The sequence below is a fragment of the Misgurnus anguillicaudatus genome, chromosome 16 (genome assembly GCF_027580225.2).
Source record: "Misgurnus anguillicaudatus chromosome 16, ASM2758022v2, whole genome shotgun sequence".
Lineage (NCBI taxonomy): Eukaryota > Metazoa > Chordata > Actinopteri > Cypriniformes > Cobitidae > Misgurnus > Misgurnus anguillicaudatus.
This window is the reverse complement of record NC_073352.2, coordinates 7,486,074-7,498,185: the sequence shown is the minus strand read 5'-3', so window position 1 is coordinate 7,498,185 and position 12,112 is coordinate 7,486,074. Positions and strand designations below refer to the sequence as shown.

The following is a 12,112-nucleotide window of genomic DNA, read 5'->3' as shown; positions in this document are numbered from 1 at the left end:
TCAATTCCCATTTTCAGTTTATTTTATTATTATTTTTTTTTTCTATTATTATTTTTATTATTTATTTGTTTTTTCCTCTCTTTTCCCTTTCCTGTTTCATTTCATTTCCAGCAACCTTGCTTTATGTTTATTTTATTTTTATCATTATAATTAATTAATTTTAATTATTTTGATTCACTTTATTTTGGGTTGAAAGAGCAAAACTGCACAAACCATTAGGAGAATTCATTAGTAATACGCTCGAATAACCAAATGTCCAAGGCGACCTATAGGTTTTAACAAAGCGACAAATTACTAAAATTTTTCCCTTATTTCCCCACACTGATTATCTGTGCCGCCGGAGAAAGGCCCTGATAATAAGCTTATAGCCCATATATATATATATATATATATTTATTGCCATAGCTCGCTGAACTGTGCGGACTCGCATTGGCTCTTTGTGTTTTCTCTTCTATCAGTGCGCCAACATGTCCAGATTACCAAGCCCTGTCGACCACTGGGACCAGCTAGAGGCCTGGCTCAGCGCTGTGACATCTGAACTCCTGCCCAACCTCGCCAATGAACTGCAATACCTGGAAAGAGAGCAACTCGACGGCACCCTGGACAAGTTCATAGCCCACGACCCAACGAGGAGCTACAGTCACAAGGATATAGCCAAGATCACAGGTGCCATCGCTCACAACCTCATCATCCAGCTTAAACTGGGCGAAAGGAACATCGCCCAACTGGAACAGGATGCAGCAGCTCTACAGCTCCAAGCAGCAGAGGCACGGAGGAATCAGGAGGACGCGCAGAATCGTCTAGATCAGATGACACAGGGATTAGAGATCCAACATCCATCGACGGAGGAACACTGGAGGCTAAAGGACAAGATTGGACAACTCCAAGAGGCCTTGTCAAAACTCCGCACAGACACAGAGCACAAGGAGCAACAGGAAAAGACAGCCAGAGAAGAGCTGTCTGGAAAGCTCCAGCAGGCTGAACATCTTCTAGTGAGAGCAAAGGCAGAACTGAAGGAACGTGATGCCAAGCTGAAGGCCTGTGAGAATCACCTGCGAGCGTCTCGAGATGAAGGTCGAGCTCTGGCTCAGCAACGAGACCAGGCTAGGGACGACCTTGACTCCGCCCAAAGAGAACTCATTTACGCATATAAACTGCAAGCTGAACAAGTAAGGGAAAAAGCAACCTTTCCCTTTCATTCAACCAGTGAGCCTGCACCCCCCCACCAAAGCTTTTCTGTTGAAAAGGGGGGCGGGAGCCCACTGTTAAAGACATCAGCCAGCATCCCAGAACCTCTCACTGCCATAGGGGGGTGGAGACAGACGAATTTCCCGAGGTCACCTGCAGACATGCCCGGCGTGGCACCCAAAGACCTCGACAAGCTGGCTAGAAATATCCCAACATTTACCCCAGAGCCTGCAGGTGGCTATGATATTCACTCTTACCTGCAGGACATTGACTTTTATTTGCAAACACTGCCAAATGTAACCACAAGAGACAAACTGTATCTGCTACGGGTTACTTCCAGTCGTGAGGCGAGGAGTTTCCTTGACCGGCAGCCAGAAAACGTCAAGATGGATTACGAGCAGCTGCAAAAGGCTTTAATAGAAGAGTTTTCGGACCCAGAGGCAGAACAAGGACTTGTTACAGCGATGGACCTCAAACAGAGCCGAAACGAAACTCCACAGGCCTATTACAACAGACTCAGGCGAGCTTACTTTGGCTCACGGAATGAGCCAGGAATGGAGGAGGACTTTAACTTCAGGACCCTCTTCCTGCGAAATCTTCACTTCACAGTAAGCCAACACTTAGGGGTTATGGCCTGCCCTCGCACGATGACAACCAGGCAGCTGCGGGACTTGGCCCAGAAAGCTTATGGTAAACAAAGAGCGGCCTCTGAAAAGACTGTTAAAAACCCTGTCATTCTCCCTGTCTCTGAACTGTACCCTGAACTACCACTGGAGGGCGCACGACAGCGCCACAGTGACAGACCTTTCAACAGAGGGCCAAGAGGGTCAAGAGACTTTACAGCCAGCCAGGAATGGTACGGCCATGAAGGGGCTCGTCCCAAGCACCAAATGGGACGCGCCGAGAGGTCATGGAGCTGGCCAAACTCATCAGACAACCAGAAGGGTGGCGGCTCGTGGGAACCGGGCTGACGACCTAGAGGTAACCGTCCTGCACCTGGCAGATCAAATACTGGTAACAGTCAACAGAGAGATCAGTCTGGATACACACAGAGCAAGGCTAAGTCTGAGCTACCCCCGAAACAGTGTGACACAGACACGTCTGAGACAGCAGAAATTCTGAGAATATTGAAGGAGTTAATCCAAAAGAGGCCCCACAAGGAGGACCACGAAGACAAACCCGACTCCTTATTCAAAGACTTTGGCATACAAACAATATCTCAAACACCAACCAACCAATGCCTGCAAGTACCAGAGAGTGCTGTGTTAAGTGTCTCTTTCCCTACAGAGTCACAGGAAACCAGCCTTGACTGCCTTCCCATTAATACACCAGCAGCCCCAGTACCAAGCCTCCTGGGAAACCTGATCGAAAGAGGAGAAGCTAAAAAGCTATATCTATCCATCACCTTGGAAAATGAGGTTGAACTAGAAGCCCTCGTCGACACCGGAGCTGACCTAACGCTGATGTCATCCCAGCTTTTCACCAGACTCCAGAACAGAGCTAAGGCCCAAAATTTGACCCTTAAACCCCAAAGGTGTATGCTGAATGTGCAGTCTTACAGCCAGACTGAAGTTCAGCTGCAACAGGTGATTCCCATCCACCTGACAATCGGTCCTATGAGCATCATACACCCTGTGTACATCTCACCAATGGACTCATACCCTCTTCTTATTGGCAAAGACCTGCTAGACCGCTTTGAACCCTTAATGGACTTTAAACAGTTAAAAATTTGGGCTCAAGTGCGAGAACCTTTACCCTTTCAATCAGCCAGATCATCTGAGGTAAACTGCCAGGTCACACAGGTCATGGACGACCCCCCAGCCAGCCGCGGGAACTTCGTCTCAGACCTAAACTTCAAAAGTTCACTGCTCTGCACTCTGCATCCAGCCAAAGACTCAGAGCCATACCCAGGACTTGACACACAAGTTCAACAAAATTTAAAAGATGCAGATGCCATGCAGGATGATGCAGATCATCAGAAACTACAAGCCTTTAACATCGCTACCCAAGCTATGTTAAACCACCTCTCAGACCCCTCCACCTACCCTATCACAAACTCTGACCTGTATGCTGCTCCAACCCGCAAACGTCTCAACGATCTCAGGCACCTGCTGCGCATACAACACAACATCCTCGGGTATGTCCCTGATGACCGCACTACACCTGCGCTTGTGGTTCCTCAGGCCCATAGGGGGGTCATACTAATGTATGCGCATGACACAGCATGTGCCGCACACCACCGCACAAAAGCCACTTATGAAACACCGAAACAGGTGGCATACTGGCCTGGAATGCAGCACGATGTAGCAGAACACATCAAGAAATGTCTGGTTTGCTGCCAGTTCCAACCGGCTAAGCCAAACCATGGAGCACCACTTCAAAAAAGAGGTGTCAACTTTTCAGTGTCAGACCTCCAGATAGACTGGGTTGGACCATTACCCAGGCTAACGAGGGGCAACAAACACTTTCTCACGGTCATCTGCCAATTCACAAAGTTGGCAGAATGCTTTCCAGCACCCAATGACACCACTCACCAGTATCTGGATGAACTTCATCCGGGAACAACCTTCGCTTTTCGAACGACCAAGATCTGGTACTACAGTTTCGCCCCGCCAATTCAGACAGCTCACCGTCAGCTGTCAAAGAAATTTCTGCCACACTGGACAGGACCTCATGAAATTGTGGACAAACTCTCCCCCATTGCATACCAGATCAGGATGGGCAGGAGTCAGAAGGAACCAATTTCCAGATGGGTCCACCAGAACCAAGTCAAGAGACACTCAACATTATGGCATGATAGTAAAGGGGGGACGAACCAAACTTCTCCACACTGCCTCATCACTAGAACTCTGCCACCTAGGGAACAGCCGCCAATGAAAAGAAAGAGAACTGTCCTGACCAAACAAGGACCTGTAGTGCTCGCCTATTGTTCTTTCTCTCTCTCCCTCTCTGTCACCAGGATGCTGCTGTTGATCACTGTTCTGTACATCAGCCTACAGGGGGGGTGGCCACAACCTGAAATCGTGTCGCTGGGTCCCGTCTCAGGCATCGTCCTTAAAGAGCAACCTGGACTCCTGATCACGAACTGCAGAACACATAGCCAAAAAGTCTATGTCCGACTCAACCCCCGTGATGTCTACAGAGCACACTACACAGCATCAGCACCAGAAACCAGTTGGGCAGGAGAACGATGGGGGCAGAACGCTATGATTCACGCAGAGGCTGACATCAAACACGTGCTGTACCAACTTCAGAAGGTGACTGTCACACAGGCAGGTCTTGGCGGACAAACCAAGCATCCCAAGCGGTCCCTGGGAGCCCTACTCGAAGCCGCCGCAGCAGCCATTCCACCCTCCCTGGTACCCCTAAGCCTGTTACAGACCATTTTATCCTCTGCCACTGCAGGCCCAACAAAAACCCTGCAGGCGCATCTGGCCTACTCCCTAGGTAGCGCAATCCCATTAAGCATAGCCCCCGAACAAGGCGAACTTGCTTTTCTGATAAACCTGCCAATCATCGAGTCACACAACATCTACAGACTCAAAGACATTGTCAATGTTGGCTTCTGGCAGGGAAACACCCACATCAGAATACGCACCCCCACTGTGGTGGCTTATCATGACAGTAATGAACAGCTGTACCTTGCACCAAACCTGCACATGTGCAGCCTCACTAAAAACATTAATTATCTCTGCCCCAGCAAACCTTTCCTTCAGGACAACACTGACGGCATCTGTGGGCTGCGGCCCATGAAGATTGACTCTCGTTGTCCTGCCTCAGCTAAACCACGAGCCGAGGTCACTAACACCCAAGCTGAGATCGTAGGTGACCGATGGCTGATCAACACCCCAGCCAGCACGGCCACTTTGACCTACGACCAACACGACACAGCCACCCGCATCAGTCTACCAAACCAGACGATGTGGATCCAAGTTCCAAAAGGTGCGATTCTTCACATCGATGAACTCGCACTCTATCACCTTTCCAGTGAGGAGTACCACACCGAACTGGAAATTTCAACTTTTTTCAGGGACCACAACTTCACTTTAGACCCTGAACTGGAGATGAGGATTGCAGAAGGGGGGACCCAACTAATTGATGTCACGCCCATCGACACTGCCCTCCAGGCACTTGCTCGCATGCCAGCTATGCACAGCCTCCCTGTTTTCCGAGCCTGGACCGCCACTGACACAGTACTGTGCCACTCCACAGGAGTAGGATACGCCCTTACTCTTGGCCTCACTTTCATCCTGTACCGAAGAGTCAGCGGGATGCAGGAAACAGTGAACAAGTGCACAGCTGCCCTCCCTCGAGCCTTCAAGCGGAACCATAGGAAGCAAGACACACAAGCCAAGCAAGAGCCAACCTCATCGAAATCACCCCTCTGCAGGCACCCCGAAGCGCTGCAGAAAATTAAGATTCACCTGCCATCCAGACCAAATGACCTGTCCAACCATCGCCTATTGAACCATCGCCCACCAAAGTCTCTCAAGACCCTGGTGGCCATGAAGGGGGGATATGTAGCAAATGGCTCGGAGTCAAATAGAGGCCATTGGGCATCTGGATTTCAACAGCCCTAAAATTGTGATAATTAGATAACCCTGTCTCCTCTATCACCTATCAAGGCTGTAAAGTGGGCAACAATTAAAACAAATGCCGTCGTAAAAGGACGTTCAAAGGAATTCCATCAGAGCCGTTCAAACGAATATCGCCAGAGACACAACAGGGGGCGCAGACTGTATGTCTGTGATGAAACCACATTTAAAAATCACAATGAGCTGTTTAAATGTATATATATGTTATATCCCTTTACTGCATGATCAGGTATGTGTGATGTAACTGTGTGTTAACACTTTAGTTAGATTTTGTTCACTGTAGCATGGTTCATATCTTAGGTATGAAATTATTATTCAACGTGATCTTAAACCCATGTCTTGTCTAGTATCGAATTTACTCTTTATTTCCCAATCATTTCTATGTATCATATTACCATAAGCCGCATCAATGTCATTTAGTATCGATTTGAAGAGTTATGGAAACAAAGTTTTATCCTTATGCAAATACGCAAATGTGATGTCTGAAAGAACAAAGGCTTGTTTCCCTGCGCGACCGAACACTTCACGCATTGGTCAAACACCCAAAATGGGCTGGGCGTGTGAAAGGTCAAAACGGCCTATCGCCCAAGCCATCATAGCTCAATTGCTCAGTTCGCTCAATAGCTCAATTCGAACGATTCGCTCAGTATCTCAGTCAGTGGTTTAGTTCACTCATGAGCGCTCAATCGCCCGGTTACCCAGGTAACCCGTCAGCGCAGTTTGGAAACTCGCTGAGACTCACCCAGAGTCCCTTGGATTTATCATCTTTTCTCTGAGCCCTGTCCTACTCTTCGGGACAGTCTTCCTGGCTTGCACTTTGCGCTAGAGTTCGGAAAACCACGCGGACCAATCCGCCCTACGAAACAACTTACGGACTTCCATCTGAAACGAACACACCTGGATTCTCTCTCTCTCTCCTTGCTCGCATCGCGAGCATAAGAAACTTCGCACCGCATCACAAAGAGCCAAAGCAAGTATAAACTCGTTTTACTCGCTCATGTTTAAGCTTTACCCCTTATGAAAATTAAGGCGATCCTTAGAGATTATCCGATGGTTTGTGCAGATGTTAAGCAATAGTGCTTTGCCAATCTTTTACTCTCTCTCTCTAGCTCTTTCAATCTTTTCTTTCTCATCTATGTTTTATGTTATTGTATGTGTGTATGTTTAGTTAGTCGTTATGTGTACTTCATTTTATAGTTAATAAACCGGTTTGCATTTTCACAATTGAATTGTTTCTGTGTTCAATGCTCACGAAATTAAAGTCACTATTTCTGCCTTTTGACCCAGCTACACGCTGCGAGTAGCCCTGTATATCAGTGAGAAGGTTAATTTTAAAGGCCATGAAATTAACATTTCTTAGACGTTAATATACGATTATGGATATATGTCTTCGGTGGACGAACATATTAATTAATTGTTATTATTAATTCTGCTACGCCAGGTAAAACCTGATAAACTTGTATAATTAATTACAGTTAATTATACCTATTCCCTTTTGAGCTAAAATCTAAGATTTCCTTGGGAATCCCCGTAGTGTTTCGGTCGGAGGTTCATAGTGTTTCAAATAACGTTATTTCCCTCCTCCCGCAAATTCGCTACAATCATAATGCACTTCATACCTTGTACTGTTCTTTAATACAGCCATATCTAACCTACTGTGTAGAGGTATGGGGCAATAATTACAAAAAAGTAATACAGCCACTTTTTCTGTTACAGAAAAGGGATGTAGGAATTATACACAAGGCCGCCTATTGTGAGCACACCAATCCTCTCTTTCTTAAGTCAAACTTATTAAAAATGCAGGATCTTGTAAATTTATATAATGCCCTGTTTATGTTTAAAGTGTATCACAAATTACTACCTGTGAACATTCAAAATATGTTTTCTTATAAAGAGCAGTTGTACAGTTTGAGAGGATCTGGGAACTTTGTGGTCCCAATGGCGGGTTCCACCAGGAGGAGTTTTTCTATGTCTGTATGTGGGGTTACTTTGTGGAATAATTTGGGGCTTGAACTAAAGCAATGTCAAAGCATTCACCATTTCAAACGTCTTTATAAACAAAAGGTCTGGTCCCATTACAATGATACCGAGGTTGGATTGTATCAATGACTGGAGTGTTGTTATCTAACATGTGTATCTAACTTGTGGTATTCAACTTCAACTTCAGCTTTATTTATATAGCACATTTCTTAACAGCCACATGGCTGACCAAAGTGCTTTACAGTGCATCTGACATTACACACACACACATAGACACAGTAATAAGAATAATAGCAGCAAGGATAAAAAATAAAAGTAGATAGACTGTTAAAAAACACGGACAGAAAAATATAATAAAATACACAATATAAAAAATAAGAAGTAATAGACCATAAAATTCCTTCTACTGTTTTTGGTAGCTGTTCCTCACTGTTATGTAACATTGTGGTATTCCGTCTACCATTGTTGGTAGTTATTCATTATTTCTATTTACCCTTGTGGTATTCTGTCTACCATTGTTGGTAGCTGTCCGTCATTGTTATGCACCCTTGTTTGTATTCTGTCTACCATTGTTGGTATTTGATAAATCAATGTTACTTGCGGTAATTTTTGAATATTATGAACATGTATAGTATGTCTGTATGTATGGTTGTGCACATATACTACCAGAATAATGTTTCTTAATTAGGTATTATTATTACCATTATTTATTTTATGTTTTTTTTCTCTCTTTCTTTTTTCCATTAATATAATTGAAGACGGAAGCATTTTGTTCGGTTTGTATAAATTCTTTAATAGACTGGGGTGGGGTTCAATAAGTTTTACTTCTCCCCACTCCATTTCAAGCACAAGTGCTAGTTATTATTATTATTGAGTATTCTTCCATTGTTATACTATTTGCTTGAAATAAATAAATAAATGAAATATATGTACACTATAAATACCTGTCATTAACCCTAACTTGCCTGTAAATACTTAATAATTATATTTTACATTTATTTGTAAGTACAGTAATGTTTCTCGTTAGTTACAGTATACCTACACTATAAGTATGTATCTGGTATTACCCAGTACTTATCTACTGTAGAGTTACATAATAACTACCAACTATGTACTACTGGTAAGTACAGTAATGATACCAGTTAATTACCATGTAGATACCTAAAAGTAAGTACCACACATTTGTTGGTAAGTACAACTTATTTACCATATATGTACAAGGTAAGTACACGTACTGTTAAATAAAGTGCTACCAACTTATTGCTGTAAATTGATTGAAAAGTAGATTCAGAGGGATAGAGAAGCAAACACATATTGAAGAAAAAAGTTTGTGAAGATTCACATCCAAACACTAAGTGTGGGAAGAATGAATGACAATTATCATTAAACAATGTTTTATTTTCTTAAACAGAGAGCAGTAAAGGATACATTTTTGAAACTTCTAAAAAAACATGGAGAGATGCTCAAATCTTCTGCAGAGAGTACCATACTGATCTGACCAGTGTGAGGAATCAGACAGATTCAGAACAGATTCAGAAGATCATTAATAACAATCAGATATCTGTCTGGATTGGTCTGTTCAGTGACTCATGGGAGTGGTCAGATAAGAGTGAGTCGACCTTTAGATACTGGATGTCTGGTGAACCTAATAATGGTGCTGGTACAGGTTCTGAACATTGTACAGAGGTCAGAATAAAAGATCAAGGACAATGGAATGATGCGTATTGTCATACCTCTCAGACCTTTGTTTGTCATGAAGGTGAGTAATAAAAATCAATATGGGTTTGATGACAGAAGTTTCTTCATTATTAAAATTGTCTCCGTTCATTCAAAGTTGTTGTCCTGCATGTTTGTTTTGATCTCATGTGTACTTTGTGTTTTTGTGTGTTCAGATAATCTGATATAGATACAGATGAAACAGAGCTGGTCTGAAGCTCTGAGATACTGCAGAGAGAATCACGTGGATCTGGTTTCAGTTGATTCAGAAAAGATTAAGCTCTGGGTGACAACAGTGATTGACCAGGCCTCTACTGATGCTGTGTGGATGGGGTTACACTATTACTGTTACATGAACCTCTGGATCTGGGTACGAGGAGAGGCCGTGTGCTTTCAGAATTGGGCTCCAGGAAATGGGACAAAACTGATGAACTGCAACACTGAACACAGAGCTGGAGCAGTTCAGTCTGGAGGAGACCAACACTGGATCAGCCTTCCTCAATCTCACCAGCTCAACTTCATCTGCATCAAGAATCAAGATTGAAATCATATGTATATACAATTTCCTGTGGATATAAAACTTATTTGTTAGTTATTAATTTTTTTGTTTTTAATTTTATTTTTGTTCTCTTGCAATGAGGAATATTACAGTTTAAATACAGCTTCTGACATTTCAAATTAATGTATTATATACTGATAGTAGTTCGAAATTGTGTTTTGTGGTAATCTAAAGTATATTTGCACAGGTTTCATTACAGATCTTTTTCAGTAACTGTTGAATTTAATGTTTTTTTTTGTGAATATGCAAAAGTTTATGATATTTACTCATCACAGGGGAGATCACTTTTGTTCTGTTTCACGTGTGATTATTAAATATTATGAGCTCACATCAGAGTTGATTGACATTTATTGGTAACACTTTATTTTACGGTGTCTTTGTTACACTTGATACATGTAATTATTATAGTAATAACAGTTAATTATGCATAATTTCATGCAACTAGCCCTAAACCAAACCCTAATCCTAACCCCAACCCTATATTAAGTACATGTTATTAATGATTATTACTAAGTACTTAAATGTATAATTACATCGTAACAGTGGCACCGTAAAATAAAGTGTGACCCATTTATTTCTGGATAATGAACTGCAACTATTTCAGCTTTTTGCTTAAAACATTTGTATTTTTAAAGAAAAATACACATATTTAATAATTTATAAGCAGAGAAAAAAAATATAGATAGGATGAAACGCTTTTTTTTGTCTATTGTTTGTTTGAAAGCAGAGGGTCTGTTCTTTCATTTGATATATTATTTTGTTTATATATTTTTAGAAGAACATTTTCCTGGAAGGCATTTTGTGAATCTTTTGTGAAAATCACAAAAATGCTGCGGGGCAACTTTTTAAAAAAGACAGGGAATGAGTTAAAGCCATGTAACGTTGTGGGAGTTGTCATGCTGACAATAACTTCACTTCTACTTATCATATTTTACTTTCCTTGTTAACAATGTTGTCATTATTTCATGTATGTTTAAATTAAAATGAGTATACACCCATAATATAAGTAGTTAGTGTCAGGACCCGTCTGAAATCATGTTTTATTACATCTAGTCTTTGTGTTCGGGGTCTTGGCAGTACCATGTTTTATGTGGGAAATGTGTGGTTTTAGTTTTGGTTTATTCTGACCACGCATTTCCCGGGTCTCGTCACTTTTTCCCCGATCCCTTACTTGTAATGATTTTCAGGTGTATGTAATTTACTTTCTCCCTATTTAAGAGTCCTTGTGTTTGTTGTCCAGTGCACGTTCGTATTGTTACATTCCATGTCGTGTTCCTGAGTCTGGTATCCGTGAGTTTTGAAGTTATTTAGTCTAGTCTGTTATATGTAGTTTGATGTTGGTTCATGTTTAGTTTAATGTTAGTTTAGTGTAGCGTTTACCCTGTCTTGTTTTACCCCCTCGTGGGTTTTGTTTTCCCTGTTTGTTCAATAAATCATTTCATTTTAGTCTGTCTGCATCTGGGTTCGTTCTTAGTCTGAAATCCTCACATTACGAACGTGCCACAACAGAACCCAGCAGACTATGGCAGAGGATCCAATTTGGTGGAATGCCCTTACCGCAGAGTCACATTCCGGGTTTGGGTTTTTTCCACCACAAAAGGGACTTGATCTGCGGATCTATGCCCAGAAGGTCCTGGACAGGAGGGCTTGCTTTTCGGACCGGATGGTCAATAGGTACCTCCTGGCCGGTCTCGATTGCCCTCCTCCTATCTCGGAACGAGCTGGTCTCATCTCCTTACCGTTTTGGGAACTGGTGGACCGTCTCGGCCGACAGCAAGGGCCCCGGGATGAGAGTTTGACGGTTGGGCCACAGTCATCCACTACAAGGGGTCTCATCATGGGATCGATAAGGCTGAGGAGTTTGGTTCCCGCCTCTCCGACTCCGAGGGGCTCCCTCACACCTGTCTCACCCACACCTACCCCTGTTCTTCCTTCCACACTTCCCGTACCCAAGAACCGGAAGAAGAAGAAGAGGAGGGAGGAAGTGGTGTCGTCTCCGCCACAACCTTCATCTGTGCAGCCGCCAGAGCCGCCGACACAGCCGCCGCAGCGCCCAGAGCCGCCGCCGCAGCCG

At 43.3% G+C, this 12,112-nt stretch overlaps 1 long non-coding RNA gene and 1 pseudogene across 1 annotated transcript in view; one reads left to right on the top strand and one right to left on the bottom strand.

The window, feature by feature from the left end:
* LOC129422532 (macrophage mannose receptor 1-like) overlaps window positions 1-10,405 on the top strand; it is a 30,399-nt pseudogene extending 19,994 nt beyond the window's left edge.
* Window positions 1-12,112, bottom strand: part of LOC141350026 (uncharacterized) — a 413,142-nt gene that overhangs the window by 309,943 nt on the left and 91,087 nt on the right. The gene's annotated exons all lie outside the window — the stretch shown is intronic.